We start from the raw sequence: 24,986 nt of genomic DNA on the forward strand, positions 1-24,986 counted from the left end.
ACAGATTTCCAATACATTTTGTGGACGGGTGTGGCCCAAGCAAGAGCCAATTAAATTTTGGATCGGATCCAGATAAATGGTCGGATCAAGAAATTATTTTTCTTTTTTTCTTTTACATGGCAAGATAGGGCGTTAGCCAAGGCAGAGGTATGAGCTCTCATAGTGCCGTTCTAGTTGTCCTGTTTGTTTCCAATCCCTGCAAAACTATAATATGTTATATTTATATATATATATTTGGAGATACCAAAGTTAAGAGCCTGATATATTGGTTAGCCGATATGATCAGTCGATATGAACCTTTCACAGACATAAGAAAAGATGAGCATTTATGTTTACGTTTTAGGTGAAAAAAAATTCTTAATCTAAGTTCTATATATATATATATATATATACAGCTGAACTTGGGTTTTTTTAATTTATAGTTTTTTATCAGAAAGTTTATGATTAAACGATTTGATAATAACATCTTAGGAATCATTGCTAAGAATTTTTCCTATATCTATATATATTGGCCGATGTGCAGTTATCTGAATTTTTCAGCATTGGCCCCGAAAAATCCATGATGTTTAGGCTCTACTATAGATATAATTTCATGATCATGAAGCCATTTAATGCCATGAAAATAAGAGATCGATATGAATGGAGAAGAATAAACGGTATTCAAAGCTAATATTCAGATGCGGGGGCAATGTCGTTCATCCTTTTTGTCTGAATTAACTTCAAAGTAACACAAACAATTGAATGCGTCTTAATTTGGGCTCTTTCTCTACGATCCTGAATCTATTCTCGCAGCGCTTCACAGGACAGAAGGTCATGAGTTGAGCCATTGTCTTCTGCATTAACACAGAGACCTATCAGGTTGTATCGGGGTGACGATGGCGCTATAAAACCATTTCACATTAAGATGTTTAATGGTGACAACTGACCTGATGACTTAACACTCAGGTGATATTATTTCTGCTATTTCCTCTTTGAAAGTTAATCCTTTTGTTGTTGTTGTTTTATTTTTTTTCCCCATCTTGCATGCACATGCTCATAAACAACAGAAAAGATTTTTACAGACTTTTTTAACATCTTTTTTTCATCTTCTTGAAACAAAGTTAAATCAAGTGAATATACATATGATATGAACATAATTGTGAGTGAATCTTAATGATATAGTTGTGGAGCTTAGCTCACACAACCCTTTTAATGAGAACAGATTTCATAACACAAATGCATGTTGGGAAAGCTCTTCTCCTCAGCTGTGATGGAAAAGTCAATCTGGCTGGGCACACAGTGCCGTGTTGCGGGGCCAGTGCCTTGCAACATCTTTTTCGTATCAGTATACTCCTCTTCATCGTTGTCGGATATTTCAGGGAAATACAGACATTGGAAAAGCTTTTGTGCCTTAGATCAACTCGGTTTTTACTTTCCCACAGCTCCCAAAGATATTTTGGCCGTCGGTCCATCCCAGTGGGACCACACTGTACAGGCTGTAGCATGGGAGAGGTTGTTTGCAGTGAATTCCCGTCGTTGGTTCGGTTCTGGGTCGGTCTCCCAGCTTTGGTGTCATTTAGATTCAAAATGTCATCGTGTTTCCTGGCCTCAGATATCCTTTTGTGTTCTTACTTTGTTTCCATTGAGAGCATTTATACTTTACTTTGCTGAAAGATTTGTTTACCACTCTACTGCCAGCGAGTCTTTTTTCCCCCCAATTCTTTCGATGGACTCATCGCTTCTGCCACAATGTGTCTTTAATAGTGGTTCCACATATGCTGGGTCCAGCTTTTGCATCTTCAAATTGTTTTTAGAAGTCTGCAAATCGACTTCAGTCCTGAACAGCTGTATTTTTTTTTTCACCTGCTCTACATATTTTAATTCAGTTTCCTCAACCAATATTTACCCTGACACTCAGATGGTCAGCAAAAGTTTTCTTTGTGTAAAAAAAAATGTCTCCATCTATATTCATTATGCTCAAGTTACGCTTTTACGACCGTATGAGGGACAATCACTGTCAATGCTGTATCTCAGGTCAAAGCCCCTCACTTCCTCTCGCCCGCCCCCTTCTCCGTCCTCCCAGTCCCCCCAGCCTTGTTCTCTGTTGCACCTTCCTTACAACCCCAGACTATAAAACGCTAATTTACCAGTCAGTTGTCTTGGTTTGTTGTTTTACTTTTCTTAGCTGAGAGCTGGCCCGACCAGGCTCGGGACAGTTGGGTGGGGGGGGGGGGGGGGGGGGCAGCTGCTCCACAGCTTGCGGACTGTGTCGCAAATTGCTCATCAATCTCCTCTGGGCTTCAATTTTCTCACCCTCTGCATTTTGTTCTGTTGTGGCACTGGGTTATCCAGACTCGTATTCCTGTCACAGCACCAACAGAGCTTGGGGTCGTTGTCCACCTTTGGGTAATTTGTTCCCTCAAAAAAGCTATGCGTCACCTGGCCGTCCTGAAATACTCATTTGTATCAGACTCAATATAGCTGTGTTTCGAGAGTCAGACTCGCATCTTTCTTTATTGCTGTCTGCACTAAAGGCCATTCTCATTTAATAATGTGAGAAACACGCTTGACTCGAAGCTCTGACTAGCTTGCTGAACAGTCAGGAATGTTTCAATGAGTGTGCTCTTATTCTCTGTAACGTGTGGGCATAAAGATGGATGGCATCCGTTTCGGGCTGATTGACGCGGTGATATGTGGCACTTGCCTACCCTGTGCTGAAAGTGTTGTTTGTTTTTTTTGATAGTTCAGCATATACTGGATTTATGTCCGTCTGAGCTGCAGGTTAGACGTTACCCTCAAGGGAGCGTGCTAAAATAAACTGTTATGCCCCCAAGGTTCCTTGGGGAGCACCTATAAACCCAAATTCCTCTCACAACTGAAATCCCCCTTGTGTCTTGTAGTTAAAAAGGTGAATGGAAAATTTACTAAGCATTTGAAGGGTTGTTTTTGTTGGGTGTCGAGTCTAATGCATATTGCGACCGACCCAAAACTGTCTGCTCAGGTGGAGGCTGTAAATGGTCGTCGCGCATAATAGATGTTAGAAATCATTCCGTCTGTGTGTTACACTGTCAACGTGTTTGTCCATTCACAGGACCCGTGTCTTTAGCCCCATGAAACTTTTTAATTTGTCTGAGCTGGTAAATGCTCAGTGTTCTTTATCACCCACAAAGGAGCCATAGGTTCAACCTAACTGCTACTGTGCTGCCATGCACAAGTGTAAGGCAAAGTGTATCATGATTTTTTTAATATTCTTAATATACAGATTTAAGAGAGAATTACCAAACATCCAGGTGTCAGTGAACGTGTGTGCGTGTTATCGACTGTAGGTTTTGTGACTAGAGATAGTGGAGCGGCCGATACCTGCGGATAAGATCAGGAGCTGCCTGAAGTTATTGGGAGTCCTTTCCGAAGGCCGTCATTTCTTCTTTTACGTGTCTCCACATAAAGACGTAATTGAATAACCTTTATTAGCCCGTTAGTTCACAGCCTAGACATCCTTTTGCTTCCATGTATCTTCTCCGTGGCTTGTCTCTCTAAAGTTATTGTGTGGAGACCGGTATTCTGATTGAGCAGTTTGCTGATGGAATTCTCTATATCTGTATAAATATTAAAGTCTTTTTGTTGAAAGTTTGGCTAGTAATGTATGACACAAAAGTCCCTCTGTTAAGACCTAAGGCACCTCTAAAAGAAAAACATTTTAAAACCTAAGCCTTGTCTGAAAACAATCTAAAAACTAAAACTCTCATTTCTCAACCTCTGTTAAAAACATGAAGTTAAAAACCATTTGAGAGATTAAACCCTAGTCTTTTAGCGTAAATAATCGCCTTTGCCTTGGATATGGCACAACGACAAACAACAAACTATTTTGTCAATGACTTCAGTTCCGTTTAAAACAAATGATATGTATTTCCCATAATGCATTTCGCTTTTCGAAGTGAATTTCAGCAAATCATGATGCATTTTCCTCAGCCACGTGTCTTGAGAATGAAGTGAGATGCACCTGGTCTTAAAGGGACATGCATGTTGCATCCAGTCGTAATGGGTTAAAGCTCTGAGATTGTGTCTATCCATTAAGGAGTTTATCTTTTATTATATAACTGACTGAATAGATACAATACATGTCCCTGGCTGCAGCTTTTGCAGATGTCAGTGTTGTTCTTGGAGTATCGTGAGTTTGAAGGTGTTCTCATTGTTCGCATCCATATGAATTGATTTATTCTGCAGCTTTGTAAAGGGACAGCACAGGTTTAAACAAAGCGTTGCAGTCTTCCTTTTTATTTTATTTTTCATTTTTTTATGTGCCCCTTATGTTTACAGAAAAAAAAATCCTGGAAGTGTAGCCAGCCTTTGATGCAAAATGTCTGCACCTCAGAATGTGATGCTATCATCACTCAGTAAACTATGCTGCAGACGAACACTTAGATAAGCACCATCATATCATCCTGGTCTTCCTCAATGGACCATTTTTTTCCCAACATTGAATTAAGCCCATAACCTGAGTGCTATTATAATTCATCAGTGGACTTTGTTTTTACAACTTTATGTGAAGGTTTCTGGCATTCGTCTTCCTGGATACAGAGTCTTCCCCATAGGCACGGTGTCTTGTGTTTGATGGATAAAAGGAGCTGGACGGCGCTTTAAATTCTTATTGTCAGTAAATCCAAGGGGAAAAATAACCACGGCTAAGCGAGGGACTCTCACTTGTGCGGATTGTCACTCTTTTATTTTAACTGAAACCTTCTGTCCAAACATTTAGAAAAAAACTCATTCACTGCTCCTTTTTCTCAAGTAAACTGGATTACTCTAATGCACTTCTTACTGGCCTCCCCAAAAAGACCATCCGACAGTTACGACACATTAAAAATCCTGCTGCTAGAATACACATTTCAACAGAACAACACATTTCGCCAAAGCTCAGATTGTTGCACCGGCTCCCAGTTAAATACAGAATTGATTTCAAGGCCATAATTAGTACGTTTAAGTCGCTTAATGGTCCTGGCCCAATATTTTATACAGATATCATTGAGTACAAGCTGAGTAGGTCTCTTGTATCTGCAGGGACTTGTCAGCAAGTGGTGGCCACAGTTCAAACCAAACATGGTGAAACGACCTTCAGCTAGTAAAGTTCCCACCTCTGGAATCAGTTGCTCTTGGAGCTAAGATATGCCCCAACTGTAGTCATTACATATGTGTGTCGGCCGATGTACTGGTGTCGGAAATCTTGTACTCCAAAATATGAATATTAGCATCGTCCCACAGAAATCTGGATTGTTCGGGCTCTAGTGTATGAGCAATTAATTTATCTACGTTTTGTACTTTTTCTTTCCCTTGTTAACTCATGGCAATGATATGTTTAGAGTTGTATTCATTTGGACTGCATCTCCACCTGGCTAAAAACACTGATTCAACACTTAAATTCAACTCTATTTGCCTGTTTAATCTGGCAAACAGTCAAAACTCTCAAGGTTTTGAAGTCACTGACCAGTGATAAAAAGTAATTTTCAATTGAAACTAACTAATTTTGGTGTTGTTGCTGCTTTGTGAATCAGTGTTAAACCAAATCATACTGTTGTCTATTGTGATGTAATGTATATAATTTATATATAAATCAGCCTCCTTATATTGATTATATATTAGAATTTCCAACGGAGATATTTGAGGTGGTACTCGGTAGATTATTGACCTTTTTTCAGTGGTAGCTTAGGCATCCCTGTTGCCCAGATATAAAAAAAAAAAGACCTAGCCAGTGCTACGTGATCAATATGTTTTCCTTTACTCTTTCAAGCCAGCGATGGTCCCAAATTGGGTCCTGCAACCTTGGCCTGTCTGGCCTTTCTCTCAGCCACAATAATCAGGAGTCCTTGTGTGTGTGTCCTTGTCTGGCCCTTTCACAGCCAGCCCCGGGAGCTCCTCTAATTTACGACTCATTTCCTAAAGAAAACACACCGCCTCTCGGCAAGTCCTGATATAAGGATACCTATTGGCGGGACAGTTTTAAGTGAGGTTTGATTACTGAGAGGGTGAAGGAGGGGTTTAGCTACAAGAGATGGAAGGAAGGAGATGGAGCGATGTCTGATAGGGGGAAAATAAGGATTCATTAAGCACTATGAAATCGGCCAGCCTCTGGGATGATGGCAGAAGGTGGAGTAAATGATTAAAGGAAGGCAGATTGAATGAGAGAGAGAGAATGATAAAAAAGGAAAAGGAGGGAAGTGATGCACAGCATGCAAAGGTGGACATCCAGAGGAGGCAGGTTGCATGTGACTTCATCCAAAATTAAATACTTTATACCCCACGGAGTTACATACTGTCCAATTGCTTCTTTAGTCTGTCATGTAAGTCATGTAAGTTCAACTCCTGCTGATGCTGAGCAGATACAATGTTCCTTGACCATGTTCTCCTTCTTCGTTTAAGTGTATTAGCATAGTCATTTGCTGATTATTAGCTCATAACACAAGGCAGCGCCGAAGCTGATGGGGTTGTCAGTAGTTTTGTAGGTATTGTGACATCAACCAAATTATTGTACAAGCTAAAATGTTGACGCCAAACTTGTACTTTATAAAGAAAAGATGTTAAAAGATCACCAGAGTTATAGCAGTTAATCCTGAGGCATTTCACCTAAAGTCACAAATGTCAACCTCATGGTGGAACTAGAGGAAAAGTCAGGGGATAACTAGATGAACAAGTCATTATCCTCTAGGGCCATTGAATATTGGCACCAGATTTCAGGACAATCCATCAAATAATTGTCAAGATATTTCTGGATAAAAGTGGTCGATGGACTGACTGACCGACATTATCATCTTGGGAGCTATGATCTTTAAGTTTGTAAAGAGTTATTATTTGACAAAAGGCCTTCATGGTACAAATTTACGGACACTGTCAATCAAGGCCAAATTGGGTTAATATAAGAGGAAACAATGAACTGTTATAACAGCACCTTTAGTTTTAAAAAGTGCATTAAATGGTCTTAAAGTCTCTCTGCTCATCAACATTGCTATGGGATTAGGTAATCCCTTAAGCAAGAGCTAACCTGCTTATTATTGGTATTACATCGCAGTTGAAATACAGACGGTTCATACTGTTGCTAGAGCTCTTTATTATATCATTAAGGAAATGACAAACCCTACAATTCTTGCAAGTGTAACTTGGTAGTAGACTGACGCAGGAGAACCATGGACAAAAGGAGAGCAATGTAACTCTTTTTTCTTCTTCCTGTTCGTGGCAGGGTGACTCCTGCTCATCAAGCCTTTCCCTGTTTCCCTTTGTCCGTCCAAATCCATGTCAGTTATGTAAATCTCTTCCCCTCCTTGCCTGGCAGTCCTTTATTCGCAGTCTTTTTAGTATTCTAAAGGTTACAAAAATCTCGAATTGCAAAGCCAGCATCAACTGTCTCTCACACAGGAATCCTCCATTATGCTGTGAGCCCCATTAACAGTCAGGAAGCGAGGGGAACATACAGGGCTCCACATCAACATTTACCTTTTACGTGTCCAGACACATAAGTCACTTGTCTGGGTTAAAATGACAATTTACTTTTTATTTATTTTTGCATCCATCCATGCATGCATACGACTATCAGACCATTGAAAACATCCAAACTATATAAATATTTCAATTGACAACTTTATTCAAGTGGCTGTAGTAGAGCATTGTTTGTTTAGGTTGTTTTGCAGTTTCACTGATTGCGTTGAGGCACATTTATTTATTCACTGTGAATTTATTAGCCTGAAATTAGCCTTTGTTTACAAGTTGTGTAGATCAAGTGACTACTACAACTTATCCACTTATGGGACTGATCTAGTAAATGAGTCATGGCAGGGAGTCTGTTTTGGAAATCTTGTCAGGGCAGCATTTGTAGGAGACAAGTCCATCTTTTGTTGTACATTAGTTTTGGAGATATGGGGTCTGTACTGAGCGAATATCATACCCCACCTTCATGAAGGCAAATGGAGTTAAGTCACTGTGACCGTGTCCTCAGCTGTTTATGGACAGCCAGTGGATTTCAGATGTTTCTGCAGGGAATAAATAACTGTGGACATATTGTGATAAGAGCAGTAAATTCTGTGAAGGGGAGGTCGGGGGTTCTGTTCTGTCCATCATAACCCTTTTTGCTGTCTTGTTTCAAACCTGGAATAACAGGTGTTTTTCATTGGAGTTGTTTTTAACACAATCTTTTAGTTCCACCACCTGTCTGCCACTGTCCCTCTGCTGGGAATTACTGCCCGGGAGTTGTGGCTTCCTAATCTCACCTCTTTGCACTGAGCTACTCTTACATATATATCATTTAGAAAAGGGAGGGGATGGAAATAATCTGTTTGGTAAAGTGGTTGTGTACAAATTAAAGCTCGTTTTTAGTTTTTTCATAATCTGATGCCATTTGTTTGTAAACTGCACAAATGACAAATGTTGTTGCCTGCATGCAAATTCTGAGATGAAGTAACCAGCCCAAGAAAACATTGAATAACCATTCATCAAAGCTGGCAGCAGCTGGTGAAGAGTTAAAGGAACAGATCCTTTCTACTCCTCCCTGCACCTTCAGCGATTTCTGTGCCTATGACGCTACTCACTCCCAGGATTACTCGTCAAGGCTGGCTCCCACTTTTAAAGGCTTATTTGAAGAAACACAGCGAAAGTGGTGTTAAAAGTTCTGAAGGCTGGGTAAAGACAATAGTATGTACTCTCTCATAAAGCAGCATGGAAGCAGGAGAGCCACAAAGGCCTTCAAGGACTTTGCCGCAGCCGTCTCCTAAGTCCACTTGAGAAAATGAGCCGACCTGGCTTGCCAGATGGGAGTTCACAAAAAATCTTCTGGTAACAGATAAAGTCTAAAGAACCACTAGCAGTTCTCTGAATATCTCAATAAGAAGTATACTTAAATTTATTTATGTAGACAATCTCGTGTGCAGTTTAGACACTAATGTAGGCTTATACAGCAGCCTGTGTCGGTGAGGGTGGAGAACATCCAGGCGAGTGGGTCATTGAGTTTATCAAACCGGCTCCGCCTATCACCCCGTCACAGATGTTTCATTGAATGGCACATGACAGCTTCTGAAACACCACCTGGTACTCCCATTGCCATGTACTGTTTCTGTCTCTTCTGAAATTGACATAATATTAAGTGTTTGCTGTTGTGACAAATGAAGAAATTAACATTTTGACTTACTATATTGTAATCACTATAATGTGTACAAGTGGAATTTCTCCAGCAAACATCAGAGAATCCAAATCGACCCATGTTTCTGGCCACTTGTTCAATTCAAACCCCATAGTCAGTCAACTTTTGGCTAAGCCTTGGTCCAACAGCTTGTAAGAAAAATGTCTGTAACTTTTGTATTATGATTCCTTTAATTTTAAGCTGGACTGCAACAGCAGAAGATTGAGTGAGTGCGTTTACAGGCAATGTTGCCAACTTTGCGCCTTTGTCGCTAGATTGACTAACTTTTCAGACCCCTCTGTAGCTTTACTGGGATTTCAGCTCTCCTCAAGTTTGTGAGCAAAGTAGAGGAGAGCAAAGATAAAGCACTGACACCGGCTGACACTAAGCAGTAAGCAAATAGGACCCGACAATGCCAGTTGTTTACAGCAGTACAACAGTTTTAAACTACATCTTCCATATGCTAGGTTTTGACCTAGTCATGGGTTTCATGTCAACTCGCTGTTTCGGTGTTTTACACTTTGTGAAAGTTTAAGCAAATGAAACTTAACAGAGAGATGTGTTGACTTTGTAGCTGATTTTTTGGAATCAACTCTGTTGGTATAACTGCTGGGCACAGCTCAAAATATTAACAGTAAGGTTTCAAAGTGCAAAATAACAAAGAGGACACAATATGCTTTACAGAAATCAAAGTAGTCAGAGATAAATTTGTGCTTGGACTTACTATGGATCATGTAACGATCCATATGATGATGATCCATGATCCATTTCCAATGCACCAATAGGTGCAGATTGCTGTACAAAGTGAGGACTTATACATATATATATATATATATATATATATATATATATATATAGATATATAGATATATATATATATATATATATATATATATATAGATAGATATACATATATATATATATATATATATATATAGATATACATATATATATATATATATATATATATATATATATATATATATATATATATATATATAGATATAGATGTATATATATATATATATATAGATGTATATATATATATATACATATATAGATGTATAATTTTGCCCAAAACATGAGACAGAAATTCATAGTGTGGACTCCAGCTGCTGTCTTTCTTTTTCAGCTCGAGCTGCTGTGTAAATGTGAGTTATTAGTAAGAGGACCATTCATTTAACAGCTGGACAACACAGATATTTATCAGAGGAAATGGTTGACATTTTTCAGATATGTCCAGTTATGCACAATTAATGACCAACAGCCAGATAGTAATTCATACTCTGGAATCTGTGACAAGGAGGGAAGAAGCAAGTTTTGTTTTTCTTAACAATACCGGCTTTCTTCATTTCCTCGCATCACTCTCACATGGACACTTCCAAACCTAGCGGATGGTTTTCACATGGGGTGGGGGTAGCGCTGTTTTTTTTTACTACGATTAGCCCCTCAGCTGAGGCCCATAGGCCTGTTCTTTGCAGCTGCTGGCAGAACAAGGTTTCGACTTGTCCTGACGTCTCGATGCCATAAATCAATACACAACCTGGCCTAATTGTCGCGCTTTAAACCAGCAACCAGTTTTGATAAATATCCTTATTAGAAATGTTCAGGGTAAACTACCCCTGCTAGATATGCTCTGTCAAACATTTCCCTGTGAAGAACCTCGACAACAACTAAAACAATTTGATGCAGAATAACAGCACTACGTTGTTGTTGTATTCACTTTCAGACCTGCTGTAGGGTAGTCACTGGGTGGCCATGCATCATTAGCTGTCGATGACATGTTCAAAGAAGCATATGGACACCAACTTTGTTATTGATTGATTGTTTTGACATCCAGCGGTCCTCTTTGAGGAAAAATATGTCCTGTGTTTATATTTTGGTGTTGTATGTGCTGGTGGTCCATATCTAACCGCCTCTCAGAGCTAACAACCATGTATCTCTTTTAATTGAGCTAATATGGAAGGACTTTTCTTGGTATTTAATCTTTGGGGCATATAACAAGTTGTCCCAATCTGTGGATTATAATTTTGTTCTCATACTGACTTTTAAAAGGTAGATTTGACACTGGGATGTAGAAAAATTAATATTTCAACACCTGGACTTGCTAAGCCAAACCAGCTTTCAAGTTCCACTGTATCGAAATAAGGGTAAAACATCCTATTGAAGTAACCGCTCTTCCGTTATTAAATTCCACCCACTTCACTTTGGAGGTCTGAGGTAAGATGTGTTGTCCTGGGATGGCACCACTGCATGGGCGCAAGTGTGACAGTCATTTCTTTGGGGAGTTTGTGCGTTGGTGTTCCATCATGGATTGTGATGATGGTTGGTCTGAAGTTGGCCACATCTGGTACCACCAAAACCCATACGGGGCGGGGGGATTTATTATTTCTTGGTTTGTTCAAGATGTCATTTTTTTAAACGCTCTGCTCTGTTTTTGGCAACAACCATAATACAACATTTTCGTTGTAGTATGTAGTCCACTCAAGCGCTTTAGCTCAGTATCTTTATTAATCCCTGTCCATACTAACACACACGAAAATGTATGTGACGATTCACGTATACTGAACATGTGTGTACTATTTTGAACAGGAAGATGATTTTCTACTCTGCTGTTGGGTACTAAGTTCCGGAAAATACTACAAACGAGAACCAACTATGGTGAAGAGTAAGAGCAGGAATTTGTTCCCCCGGACAGATGACGAGGTGGAACTAGAACTTAAAGTAAGTGTTTAAATGTTTACTTCACCACTGGAAGTCAAAGTCATCACTGATAAGAACCAATCAGGAAGTGAATGCGGGTGACTGTCATCGTTTCCAAACGTCTCAATTTTTGCTCGCCCATACTAAAATGCAGCCCCAGAATTTGGAAGTGGATGTGTCCTTTAATGAACATGTCATGTCCCTGTACTTTATCACCACCCATTCAATGGCAATTGGAATCCTCAAATGTGTGAAGACAAATTAACTCAAATCATTTAGTGAGGCATTAAAAGTGATGACATGAATGCGTTCATTGACGATAACATAATCTACTCTTACACACTCAAGCACAACTGGCCTTACACAGTGATGTCATATAGAGAACAATGTGGGCCCCTGCACTACTAATGATGTGGTGGGAACAATATCTCCTCCAGCATCAATGCGGCGATAGGGAGTTTGATTAATGATCTGGAGGAGACGCGACTAGCAGATGGTATGCTGATCTCATGTTTTTTGGTGAGCTCGTCTCAGCGCGGCAGCTGTGAGGCCTATAGCGACGTGTGGAGCATGAGGCTGTCATTAGTGCAGGCATTTTATAGGGGAGATGGAGTCCAATCCCTTCTGACTGCCTGAAGACAAGTCCATGGCTGCCGACGGTGGGTTTTGTGTCTTATGTGGTCTGCGGATGGGTGGGCAGATTCTTGACGAGATCTCCATTGCTTTACACACAAGGGACAAGAGAGACAGCAGTGTCGTAAAGGGAAAATATGATGGTGATTTTTTTAAAGGAACTGTTTTAATGCTTTTAGCGTGGTTATGGCACATTGCATCCATTCTTTGTAATCGTTCCTAAGCTTTCATATCTGAGGTATTGCGCAGCATGCAGCGGCACAGTGTATGTTTTCTGTGGCCGTTGCTTTGATATTTTCTGTGGGGTAGGGCCATTTTGAGTGAAGAAATGAAAGCTCTCAATTGATCAATTGGTGCGTGTTATCTGACAGGACGCGGGTCCCGAGGACGGCTTTAGGAGCCATTATTGTTCACTCCGATGGAAAACAGGCCTTGTTCTGGCCCTCTGGTCTGGTGCTGTTTGCACCACACTGATTAGGACTGCCACCGCAGGGACCTAGGGCGGCCTCTCACGGATGTTTTAGAAGGTTAGAAGCTGCTGTGTGACAGTCAACGCGACTTCTGAAGAACGTCAGCAAGGCCAAGTCAAACTGAGATTGTGTAATGGTTGTCAAATGGGAGGTGAAAGAACTGCAGGCAGTGGATATGTCCTGATGTGCTTCATTAAAGATGAATTAACCACTGCCAAAATATAGTACGTTACATTAATACAGTTGGACAATGTTTGGTTGAATTGGTTCCCATTCCCCGTGGCTGCACAGGATAATATCTTGGCAAAATTTCTAGCAGATGCTCTCTATTGTTTCAGATCAAAGGGCCACAAAAACAAGCTTAGCGACATCATGCCTACTGTATTTCACATCTGGACCCGGGGATGTCAGTCATGTGTGGCTGCTCGTCATAATTTGAATGGTCTAGCCTTCACTCAGCATTAGAGGAATACTACTGTGAAATGCAGTTCATGTGGTTAAAGGAAGATTATGTTTCATAAACTAGGATTGTTTTACAAATCTTCAGTATTTTCCTGCTGCACTTGTGCTCACCTCTGTATTGTAACGTGAATGGATGAGGTACTGTTTTCATTGCACTATTGGGAGTGAATCGCTGAAAAATGTACAGTGGTGTAGGTCATCATCCGTTTTCTATTATATATGGATTGGGCCTCTTCAAATAGGAAATGAATTAGCGAGAGCCAAATTGTCTTAAATCCTCTAAGTGAAACTTCAGATTTTTCTTCATCAACTAGTGTCTCTAAGGTCTGGTTACTGACCTGATGCCGGTTACTGATACTTTTATGGCACCGACCAAACTGCTTAGATACAATCAACTATTGAAAATACCTTTTTTTCTCTTACATACGTGCGTGCGTGTGCGTGCGTGAGTGAGAAAATACACTGAACTCAGCTTTACAATGAAGCAACTGCACAAAACACTACGTGGGAGATATTTTTATGTTATTATGAGAATTTTTTTTGCATCATTATAAAATTGGTGGGACAAATTAGACTATGGTGGGCCGCCACAGTCTAGTTAATTAATGGGAAAATCTTTGCTAGCTAGCTAAATCAAAAACTGCCTTCAATGGGAAAAATGCCAAGGTTCTAAAACATAAAACTAAAGAGTTGAAACAGGCAACTTAAGTTAAACCACATTGTGGTATTTATAGATTTATGTTGTTTTATGTTATGAGTGTGTAAAAACGTCAAGGGTATGAAAAAGAAAACTAAAGATTTGTGCCGTATTGGTACAAGTAATTTTCTTTTCATGTAGAAAAGGGTTTTAGCAAATTGGTATTGAAAAAGTTTTGTTATAGAAGGCATATTGAATTCAATGTATCGGTCCTGGTATCAGAATTGTTTTATGGCTCTACGTAAACACAAATGACATTGCCCCGTGATCGCCTGGTGTGTTTAGTGTACTTTGACTGTTGGTCTCTCTGGGTTTGACATTAGAGACTTACTCTGCCATACTTATGAGGTCATACCCATAATATACATGTCTAATAAGAAGAAACTGAAAAGATTGAAGGGTGGGATATGAGAATGAAAAGGTGATTAAATAAAATAATTTCGCACCCCCTTTTGGCTTTACAAAGTCAAACAGTCTGTGTGCCAATGAATTCATGAATGGTCTTTGGACAGATTAATTGACATTACAGTCACAGCCCTGTGGCTTATGTGGCTGAGTAGCTGTGTACCAAAGAAATGGCAGATGTGAATTATCATTTTGAAGAGCATTCCTCTTTTAAAAGGCAGCTCAAGTTAAAGCAGTTATGAACAAAAGTGTAAGCTGACATGTATACATGTGCATGCACATCAGTGTAAATAAGTCAAAGTGGTGTCTTGGCCAGACCCCTCAGTTCCTCCTCTCCTGAGCTCAGGTTGCAGCTCCCAGATGGTTCCTTAATCTGCAGGTCCCGCTCAGGTCAGCTCCAGCAGAGCCAGGTAACACGAGCCAAACTCATAACGCTGCCATCCTCCCAAAATGCATCCATGGAGACCCAGACAGACGACTTTAATGTCTTCACTTCTGAAAAGCGAGCCACACGGAGCCCAAGAGCTATGATGGAGGGGTTAGCCCAACTGAAACCTATTATCTACAAGACCCGCCGCTGTGAGCCAAAAGCGCCGTCACCACATGCTTTTGATGACAAAGCATCTAACCTGCACCTACTAGAAAAGAGCTTGAACATGATAGTGGTCAGATTACCCTAGACGTCACCTCATGTGGTGTTAAAGCACCTCATCATTTTCCACTCGCTCCTAGGAGCCTTTATAGCTCCGTCCTGTAAAGCGCACAGGCATTATAAATGTAGGAGTTGCATCACCTTACGAAACTGGACCAAACCCCACGGAAATGCCTGTCAAAGCCGTGGTGGGAAAGTATGGCCCACTCCTGAGGGTTTGATTCCTGGCCAGATAAGGGACTGTTTGATGAGATTTCCCCCCCATCCCCCCAACAACAACAAGGAAGAGAACAACCACTGTAGGTCCCGAGCCTCGACTGTGATAAAATGCCATTCTGTCAGAGATCGCCCATCTCTTCTGATATGTCTAATAATTTCCATTCTCTCTCTGATATCGACTTGACTTGATAGGGTTTGGGTGCTTTATTGCTACCAAAGTTACAGCTGGTAAACTTTTCCAGGCCAACATGAAGGGTGCGAATAAGCAGCTGAACCATAATTTCCCATTCCAGTTTAAAGTGTTTTGAAATAAGCCCCTGGAATTAAGGGCTTTTGAATCTGTCTGTTCTCCTTTGATGTCCCCTATGCAGTGCATTCAGACCCCTTCACTTTGTTCACGTTTTGTTATGTTGCAGTCTTATTTCCATCATCAACCTACAATCAATACCCCATAATGACAAAGTGGACATTTTAAGCAATGCTGTGGGCAGTGGGAGACTGAGTTGAGGCAAAGCTGAACGTAGCAAAGTACAAAGATATCCTTTGTGAAAACCTGCTCTATGGCTTAAACTGGACTGAAGGTTCACCATCGTACAGGACGTCGACCTTACTGTAAGCACACAGTCAAGACAATGAACACACTCTGTGAATGCTCTTGACTGGCCCAGCCAGAGCTCGACTCGAATCCTATTGAATATCTCTGGAGAGATCTGAATGTGGCCGACAACCGACAGATAAACAAACTGAGGCCCCGTCCACACCACAAGATATTTCGAAAACGATCGGGGCCTGAAACTTCTCCGTAATGATGGATTCATTGGAAAGACGCATCTAGCTGTAGAAACACTGTAGTACCTATTCACGGCCTATATGTGGCGCTGTTTTCTGCTACAGAACTCCACCAAAAAAGAAGAAGAAGAGGCGGAGCATACAAATACTCGTAGAAGAAGAAGCCGAACAACAACAACAGTACGAAGATGTTGAGTGAGAAGCGAAAAAGTAGACTCCTTTGTTTGGTCCGATTCTGAGTGCGAACTGCTGTTGCAACCTATGGTCGCCTCACTGAGTGGCGAGTTGTGTGGCGTGCAGCGGTGGCCGGAGCTCGCACTTTGCCGGTTCTACTTGCTCTGTGGTCTCAGTGAGGAATCCTTACTCTGAGCGGTGCTGCGTGACAACTGTTTGGTTTCTCCCCTCTCCCCGGCCCTATGGAGTGACCGAGCAATAGTATATATTGCCCTAGCGACCCAAGAAGAGTCAGCATCTGATGCAGCACCGTCACAAGCCTGTAGTCCACCAGGGGACCGGACGATGACATCATCGTATGCGTATCTGGCGTTCACACGAACTCAAATACACAAACGCAGGGGGGGAGATTTATCTTCTCCACCCTGGGACCTGGATTCAAAAGAGTGCGTTTTCAGGCAGCGAAAACTCCGGGTGCGTCTGGACGGGAGACCCATACGTGCAAGACTTCCCGCGTATTTACAACAAATTTTCATTCGTGTAGACAGGGCCTGAGTTTCAAAGGACATGGAGAGAAGAATGGCAGAAAATCCTCATATCCAGGTGTGCAACACTTTTACGCGTAAAACTAACCAATACTTATATCAAGATGATATTACAGTCTTTGTGTTTTAATTAATAATTCTAAAATTCTGCTTATGTTTGACACATTTAGTGTAGATGAGGGGGAATTTTAATGATTTTTGCATGAGACTGCAACATAACAAAATGCTTAAAAAAAAAGAAGGTCTGAATACAGTGTTGCCTTTTGTTTATTTTCTGTTTGACCTTTATTTGCTTGGGTGACAGTTTTATGTTTGAGGGTGCAATTCTTCTGAAAGGTAAATGGAGAGTTATAGATGCAGACCAAGCAGTATTTTTGCCACTTCACTGCAGCACCTTAACATTAGGGAAAAAAATAATTGGATCATTTTCCTCCTCTGCCTTCCTCTGGAAACCGTAAAACACCTTTTAAGATACATTTTTTACTGCATAGTGCATGCTTTCACCAATACAGAAACCAATTATACCGGTTGCTGGTGTAAGAACAGGGTCTAGTTGTTCAGGAAGGCAACTGCAGCCCAAGACTTGTGCCGTTTTTCAGTACCTGCATTCTCTCCTTTGTGCGCTGTCTTACAAAATGGAAAACCCCCCAGTCATAAACGCATTGTGAAGCATATTGAGCTTGATGTTTATAAGAAGGTGCAGACGTTTGTGATTGTCAACATGTGTTTTCTTTTTTCCACTGACCCTCAAAGGATTCCAGTGATCTTAATGAAGCCAATTTTCATATAAAGACGCCTTTTAGCTTTGGCTCCGTACACAAGGGTAGTAGCATTTTGGACTCAGTCGCTGTGAGGAGACCTCGCCTTTGAAGTAGCCTCTGGTTATTTTTCTGCTTGACAGATCTGAGCGACTGTGCAGAAATCAAAAGGGAAGTGCACTGCCGCCGCAGGTAAATGGTAACTCCAGGACTGAGCTGGGACATTTTGAAAGCTAATATGGCCACTGCTGAGTTAGGGCCATCTGGACAATTTGCCCTCCATCCGAATTCTTGAAAATGTGATGCCTAATGGAGTGAGATTGTGTGCTGCACTTGTGAGCACACTCATGCCAGAGGGATATCGAATGACTCATCAGAACAAATGCCACTGCACACATCAGAAAGTGTGAAAGGCCGACCTGAGTCTGAGACGTGGTTTGTTGCCGGTGAGGTGTTGACCAAGGCTATACAGGCACGTCTGAACGATATCCACTCCTATAGCAGGAATGCAGAGTGGGGGGAAAAGTTCCGAAAATTCTCGAGACTCTTAAGATCCTATAGCACCTGGTGGAGCAAACTTTCCCCATGAGAACAGTAGGCATTGAGGGATGAGACACGGTCAATTTAGCTAAGTGAGATGTGCTTCTTCACCAGGAATACCTATTGTGCCTTAACCAGGGCCATGAATGGGAGGAGGACAAATTTTCCAAAGCGCTTGCATTTCATTTTCCAATGCCCCCTGGAGGTTTCAAAACAAGCTTGTGGGGTTAAGAACAAAATCACTGAAAGCCGTTACGCCACAACTGATGCCGAGTCATGTCTGCTTCTCATTGGGAGGGATCCTGGGTGAGGGAGAGGGCTTACCATGAAGGCTCAGTGTTGCAAACAATCAATGCCACATTGGTGCTTGATCCCTCTGAGATCATAGATGCCGCACGCACGCACACACGCACGCACGCACAAGCAAACAAACACAAACTAAACAAGGACATAAATAAAAGGAGATTTTCTATAACTGAAAATAGAAGAAAATTGTTATTAATGATCCTGATCAAAATGTTACTCTCCCCCCTTGTGTGGTCCACATGTGGTTGTTTTTTCCAAAGGCTCTGGTAACTAGTTGACCACAAACGGCATTATCTTTTTAAATGTATATCAGCAGCGTGCTCTGCAACAGTTTTTTGCATGCAATCTTAAATCAAGAAACCACATCTGCTGAAATATTCAATATAAATCGTATAAAAGAAGTAAAGGATTTTGAATTACTTGAGAAAACAATGATATTATCTATAATGTGTGTTATGTTAAAGAATTAATGGTGGAGGAGAGGAGTTCAGTGCATCATGGGAAGTATCCTGGCTGTATTTATATAGCGCTATGTAACGCTATATAAAAACATTATACAGTTGTTCAGTAAGGTCTCAATTTCACACATTGTCACACACATTCAAACATCACTGCCATTTACAGCACAATTTCGGTCACATTCATACACTGCCCGACAGAGGTGGTCGACCAACGCTACGTCCTGGGCCACAGCTGCCCAGCATAAGTTTAGTATAAAATTTTCTTTGCAATTATGCACAGTACACCAGAACACATTGAAAAATGTAAATTAGGAAACTTTCTGTATATGGTCAGACTCTGTCTGAGTCATATATCACACAAGCCAATGGCAAGTGAGACAAGACCGAGCCCAAATTTTCTCATACTACTGATTTTTAAAATTAAATGAATGTTATGATGAATGTTGATTTAGTTTCAGTACCAATAGACGACTTTTCGTGCTATTAGAATTACTTAATACACTGTAGTGTTGTCCTTAGAGTTAGTTGTGTGCAAAGTTGTTTCAGTACACAAGTGGTAAAAATAATTTAGTGTTGTTTTAATACAGCTGCTTGTGGCCCTGTTTGGCCCAAGGGAAACTGGGAGGTCCTGGAGGACGGGGAAGGAGCGAGAAGGAGGATATGGACAGAAGTTGATTTATCTGCGGTCTGAGCTCAACCTGAGCTTCCCTTTCACTCCCAAACCTCTCAACTCCCAGGGATACGGGCGCACAACGCACCAGCTGTATCCAAAGGGACTGATATGGAAAGTGGCCTCGAAGAGTTTGTTTGTCATTAACTTTTATATCTGGTTCATAAAATCGTAAAAAGTGAAAATGTCGTGGACCAGGCAGATTTGGATGATTGATTTGCTCTAACTCTAGGTTAATATTTAAACTTCCGAGTGTGACGCTGGATGTTTGTGTAGTATATTAACACAAAGCAATAATTGAAGTACAGGTTTTAGTCAATCAGAAACGGCCATTAAAGTTAACGATGCTGCTGAAGATGTAAATACACAGAGGCAGGTTATGTTGTAAACTTGAGGAAGGTACAGTACAGGTACAGTTTTGGATGCATCCTAACCTGACTTTTTATTTTAGCTTTAGCTTTTAGTTTTTTGGACTGGAAAATTGGGTCCGGACTTTGCTGTTATTAAGAACGCAGCAGGAGATTGTCCCGGGTCAGACGCAACAACAGGAACATTTCTATTCAGGCAAGGGGCTGGCGCCAGGGTAGAGCGCCCACTCGGTCACTGAGAATCTTCCGGAGATTTTTCTCACCTAATTCTCACATGGCCTCACTTGGACATTTTCCAGAATATTTACTAGAGGGCTGGCAGGAACGTGAGGAAAAGCAACATTTATGTTCTCACATACAGCCCCTATGAAAAAATTTAGGAAACTTCAGTGCATGTCAGAAAGCAGCTTATGTCATATTGTACCGTCCTGCAACAGCTTGATCAGGCCACATGTCTTCACCAATAGGAACTATCAGTCTTGGCAAACAGTCTTTACCCAGTACTGCATAAGAGAAAGGACTGCCTTGGGGTTTGGTTCACACAGCACTGAGGGCTGATACCTGATAACCTCCTCCTACCCAATGAATGGCCAGAACAAACCTGCCAATAATGATTGGTATGTGTTTAAGGCTGAGCCCAGAGCTGATGCTGTTGTCAGACAAAAAACTGCACCAGATAGTCTCTGCGCCCCATTTTCAAAGATTAGGCTTGAACTCTTTCATACCATCTCCTTATTAAAGAGAAACCGCCTGATCTTTTTTTTCTTCTCCATTGATGAGGTCCATTTTAGTGGGGATTAAGAGGAACATTGTGAGGGTTGTTGCTCTGTTGCTAACATTAAGGAGATGTGGGGCTTCAATACTTCAATATGTTCTGCATTAAGTCTGAGCGTGTTTGCCCCCTTCGGGGGAGTTAGATGCTTCAGCAGATAGCAAATGTTTCTTCAAGCTCAAGTTTTCGAATACCTGTTTGGCATCACTGTGTGCGTTTGGAGGAGCAGAACAAATCGGCCGAGGGTGATGTGTTGTTTTTATTAAGGGATTATTAAGAATCAGATCGAACAGTGTTGTATTGCTCAAATGTGGAAGCTTACACAAGGTGAAATGAGAGATGGTGTCGTAATAAAATAACCAAGGAGAAGGTGAGCGAGTGAAAACGCAGCGCACACAGTTGTATCTATGGATCGGAGGTATGATTTCTTTCCTCCTGCTAATAATGTGTGTGTGTGTGTGTGTGTGTGTGTGTGTGCGTGCGTGCGTGCGTGCGTGCGCGCGCGTGCGCACGTGTGCGTGTTCCTGTTTTTTGTATTGTGGTCTGGGCAGACCCAACTTGGCTCTGTTTGAACAAGGCAGGGATAAAGCCTCATACATTTTAATATATTGCCCCCATGTCAAGCAAGAAAGAGCAAACACAATGCCACAGGGGGAGAAGCTATTTGGTAATGAGAATCAGCTTCAGAGGAACTGCTTTAAAAAGAGACTCCTGCCATGTATTTGTGTATATAGAACTAGATGTGGGGGACAACAGAGTTGGCAGGGTGGGCATTTAGCCCTATGTGGGTTTTTTTTAATTTATTGTGTCCTTACAGAACAAACGGGGAAACATCTAGAGAAATGAAGATTCGTGGATTTGTGTTGAGTGTTCTTTTAAACACGTTCAACTTGTTTTGTTTTACCAAGTTTTCCAGTTATTAATACAGATTATTGAACACCACCTGTTAGATATGTCTTCAGGACTCCGATTAAGAGAAATGATTAAAAGTTGACGTGCAGGCCCCACATCAGTCTCCTCCACATCAACAGATCGTGGTGTACCTGACCGCAGCGCCGGCCTCCGCTCCATTTGTGCTGGAGAGGATTCATTTTTAAGACGAGGGCGATTTAGTGAGAGTACCATGACTAAAGTGTGGTTTGCTACTAATCCCAGATCTCTTGACCCCTCCAACCCAGGTCAAAGGCCACATGCCCAACCTCACAGCACTGAGAGCATACAATCCTTTTGGGGTCAGTTCATCTCGGCGCGACAACGTGACGTGCTTAGGCAGAACGGGACGTTTCCTCCGAGTCGCTTCGTGGGACGTTAAGTAACGCCGCAAAGCCATGACATTGTTGGGAGATTATCACTCTGATTGTGGGCCTTATTTGTTCTATTTATAGCAGCAAATAGTCACATTTCTGCTCCTTTCCAGATGGCTCCCATGGCTGAGGCTCGCATGCCCTTGACAATTGACTCCGAAAGTTTGGCTTGTGTTCAGCACACTGGCACCACACACACATGTGGGCCAAACGCTGTTTGCCTGCTATAAAGTGTGCCTGCGAGCAATTTAGAGTATAGTGACCTTGTCAGTCAAGTGCAGTGCAAAAGGGCTCAGTTTTAAGTGCTTTGTATTCTGGGATCAATTTATGAATCTTAATGGTGGTAGTACAAACGTTGAAGTGAAAGGCCCTATGACTTCCTGTTGATTTCCCCAATTTGTGGTGCCAGCAGCCTCGTTCTCTTTTGACTCGGATTTAAAGCTTTGAGGGTTGTGATTTCCATTTGGCCGGTGATGCAAGAGGACCAACGTGCTGCTCGACATGGAGCACTGTTGTGTAATGCCATTAGAGAAGACGCCAAGAACACAGGGTTCATATGGGAAACTTGATGTGATGTGGAAAGTGCATAGATCACATTTACTGCATATTTGCGGTCGTGCCGAGTTGAGTGTTCATCCAAAATGGGGTTCAGACAAAAAGTTCCCAAAACACAACCAGTTAACCTGGTGTGTCAGTAAGTGTACAGTTTGTGGCAGTAGCTCACAACAGCCTTGACCTTTTTGGCAGCCTGTGATCCCACCCGAACTGTAGCCAAACTCCTCCACTGTGTTGAACGGTTGTCTTCGTTTTTTACACTTTACATGACCGTTATTCCCCGGGAGTGGACTCAGCCCTCATGCTATCTGTTGTGGCCACGTTTTTCAGAAAACAGAGCTAAACAACCATAATGTGGTGTATGGATCCAGAATGACAGAGATTGCCTTTTTTTGGCAAGTAGGTGTCTCCCATTCATTTTAGCCTGAAGTATCAGATTAGAAGAACACGTGTCTTCATTGCCCATTGTTTAACTGCCAGTTTATATCCCTCGTTCTCTCAACGTACCTGGATGGGAAAGGGGAAGTGCAAAAAAAGAAAAACCCTCCTCCACAGCTGTGATGTTTTGGATTTCTCAAGGCATGTTTATCTAAGCTATAGGCTCCGATATTCACGACTGTTTTTAATTCAGTAAGCGTACAGTTTTGATTTCACCATCGGCCCAAGTGGTGTACAATATGTGGCGAGGGGTCCATAAAGCCGTCAGTATGTTTTATCCCTTTCTCTCTCTCACGTGTATGGTTTCAGCATGTCCAACACCAAGCTAAACACATTCATCACCGTATAAAACGAGACGGTGTGTTTTTCCCCCCAGTTTTTCAGGAATTCAAATTGAACCCACGCACTGAGTTCAGCTTGCAGGATTTTTGAGTTCAACGGAATTAGAAATGTGAGATTTCTAAACATATCTTGTTTTGTCTCTGTTATGTCTATTATAAGATGTCTGTGGGTACGTATGCAGTTTTCTTTCTCGCTAGAGTACAGTTGCTCATCTTCATGGGTCTAAGACACTGGACATGTTTATGTTATGAATACCTCCCACTTCAACTTCATCCTACTCCGCATCAGCTTGATCGTGAAAGTCTTTGGTCATTTTGTTACGGATGTTCACTGGATCCTTTGGCCATCTGGACCCGAACAGGAAATGAAGAATGAGGAACTACGTAGAGGGGTTCTCTTTAGGATATGAAGGCTTGGGGGAAGCAGATTTAAGCCTGGTGTGCACAGATTAGAGTACTTTCTCTTTTCTGTTTAATACCTTCCATCCTACTCCCCCCGTGAGATAATTAATACATTGTAATATTTAATATTAGAAAGTAATTCAGAAATTAGTACAAACCTTGTTTCTGTCTTTACCCTCTCATCTGATGTCATCTCCATAATGTTATGTAGTGACTACATTGGATCGAAAATCAAAATGAAAGCTTTAGCTACGCAGGAGACCATTTTTTATGACTAAATATTCACCAGATATTTCCTCTTTTCTTCTTTTTTTGGCCTTTTCATTGTGGCTGAGATTCCATGTCCCAAGAAGGAAGATAAGTGGTCACCAGGAAGATATTCTGAATTCCTCTGCTGTTTTTTTCTCCCCTGTAATGTCCCTCTCGTATTGCTTGAGTGTAGTCACTGAGACAACAATAGTACCCGTGACATCTTGGAGAGAAGGAAATGAATTCAAATAAAGATTAATGACGAGCTTCAGATAGATTATAGTATGTGGCTTACATTCGCCATGTCACATACTGTAGCTTCTGTTGTCACGGTCACTTTTCCCCATCCCAAAATTTCTCTGGTTTCTGTCTTTGTGTGCAAGTATGATGCTGGTTACAGAACACTGCCCAGAACTGTGGAGAAGCACCATCTCCTCTCATGCATAAGCAAGCACGTGTGCACAGGCACACTCACGCGCTGTGAAAGGCAGCTTGGCTCCTGGTCAAGGGATCTCTGCTAAAGACTGGTCCCGGACAAGGGAGCTGATCTCCAGCCAAGCAGGACAGTTACAAAGTGGAGCACGGGAGGCCCCGCCATGTTTGCTGAGATCTAAAGCCTCTTTCTCTGTAGCTTTGTTTGCGTTTTGTTCACTGTGGCAACTGAACAGTACACCGTAAAGCCCTGCCCTCTCTCTGTCCATATTCTTTTCACTTTTCACCAATTCTAACTCGGCTGCCTTCTGACAGTCGATTCAATTCCAGTGCAGTAAAAGAAATTATGTGCTTGATTGGATTATTGGGTGTTTTCTTCAAATGGGTGCTCAGCCACCCACACAGCCCCAGACTTTTGAGTACTCCTTTGGGACGGGCTGTTGGCTAGATGTTTTCACACTCCACAGTCTGCACGATGAGCATGAAATGGGAACCTTGGGGTGTT

General features: G+C 41.6%; 1 protein-coding gene across 5 annotated transcripts in view; it reads left to right on the top strand.

Moving 5' to 3' along the window:
- sulf1 (sulfatase 1) overlaps positions 1–24,986 on the top strand; it is an 83,053-nt gene that overhangs the window by 12,682 nt on the left and 45,385 nt on the right. For 4 of the 5 annotated variants that reach the window (XM_035618994.2, XM_035618995.2, XM_035618992.2 and 1 more), the window contains exon 2: positions 11,729–11,860. The exons of the other annotated variant lie outside the window; for it this stretch is intronic. The gene's annotated coding sequence lies outside the window, so the exon portion shown is untranslated. The remainder of the gene's footprint in view (positions 1–11,728; positions 11,861–24,986) is intronic. 5 annotated transcript variants of the gene reach the window in all.

Source organism: Scophthalmus maximus, chromosome 21 (assembly GCF_022379125.1).
Source record: "Scophthalmus maximus strain ysfricsl-2021 chromosome 21, ASM2237912v1, whole genome shotgun sequence".
In the NCBI taxonomy this organism is placed as follows: Eukaryota; Metazoa; Chordata; class Actinopteri; order Pleuronectiformes; family Scophthalmidae; genus Scophthalmus; species Scophthalmus maximus.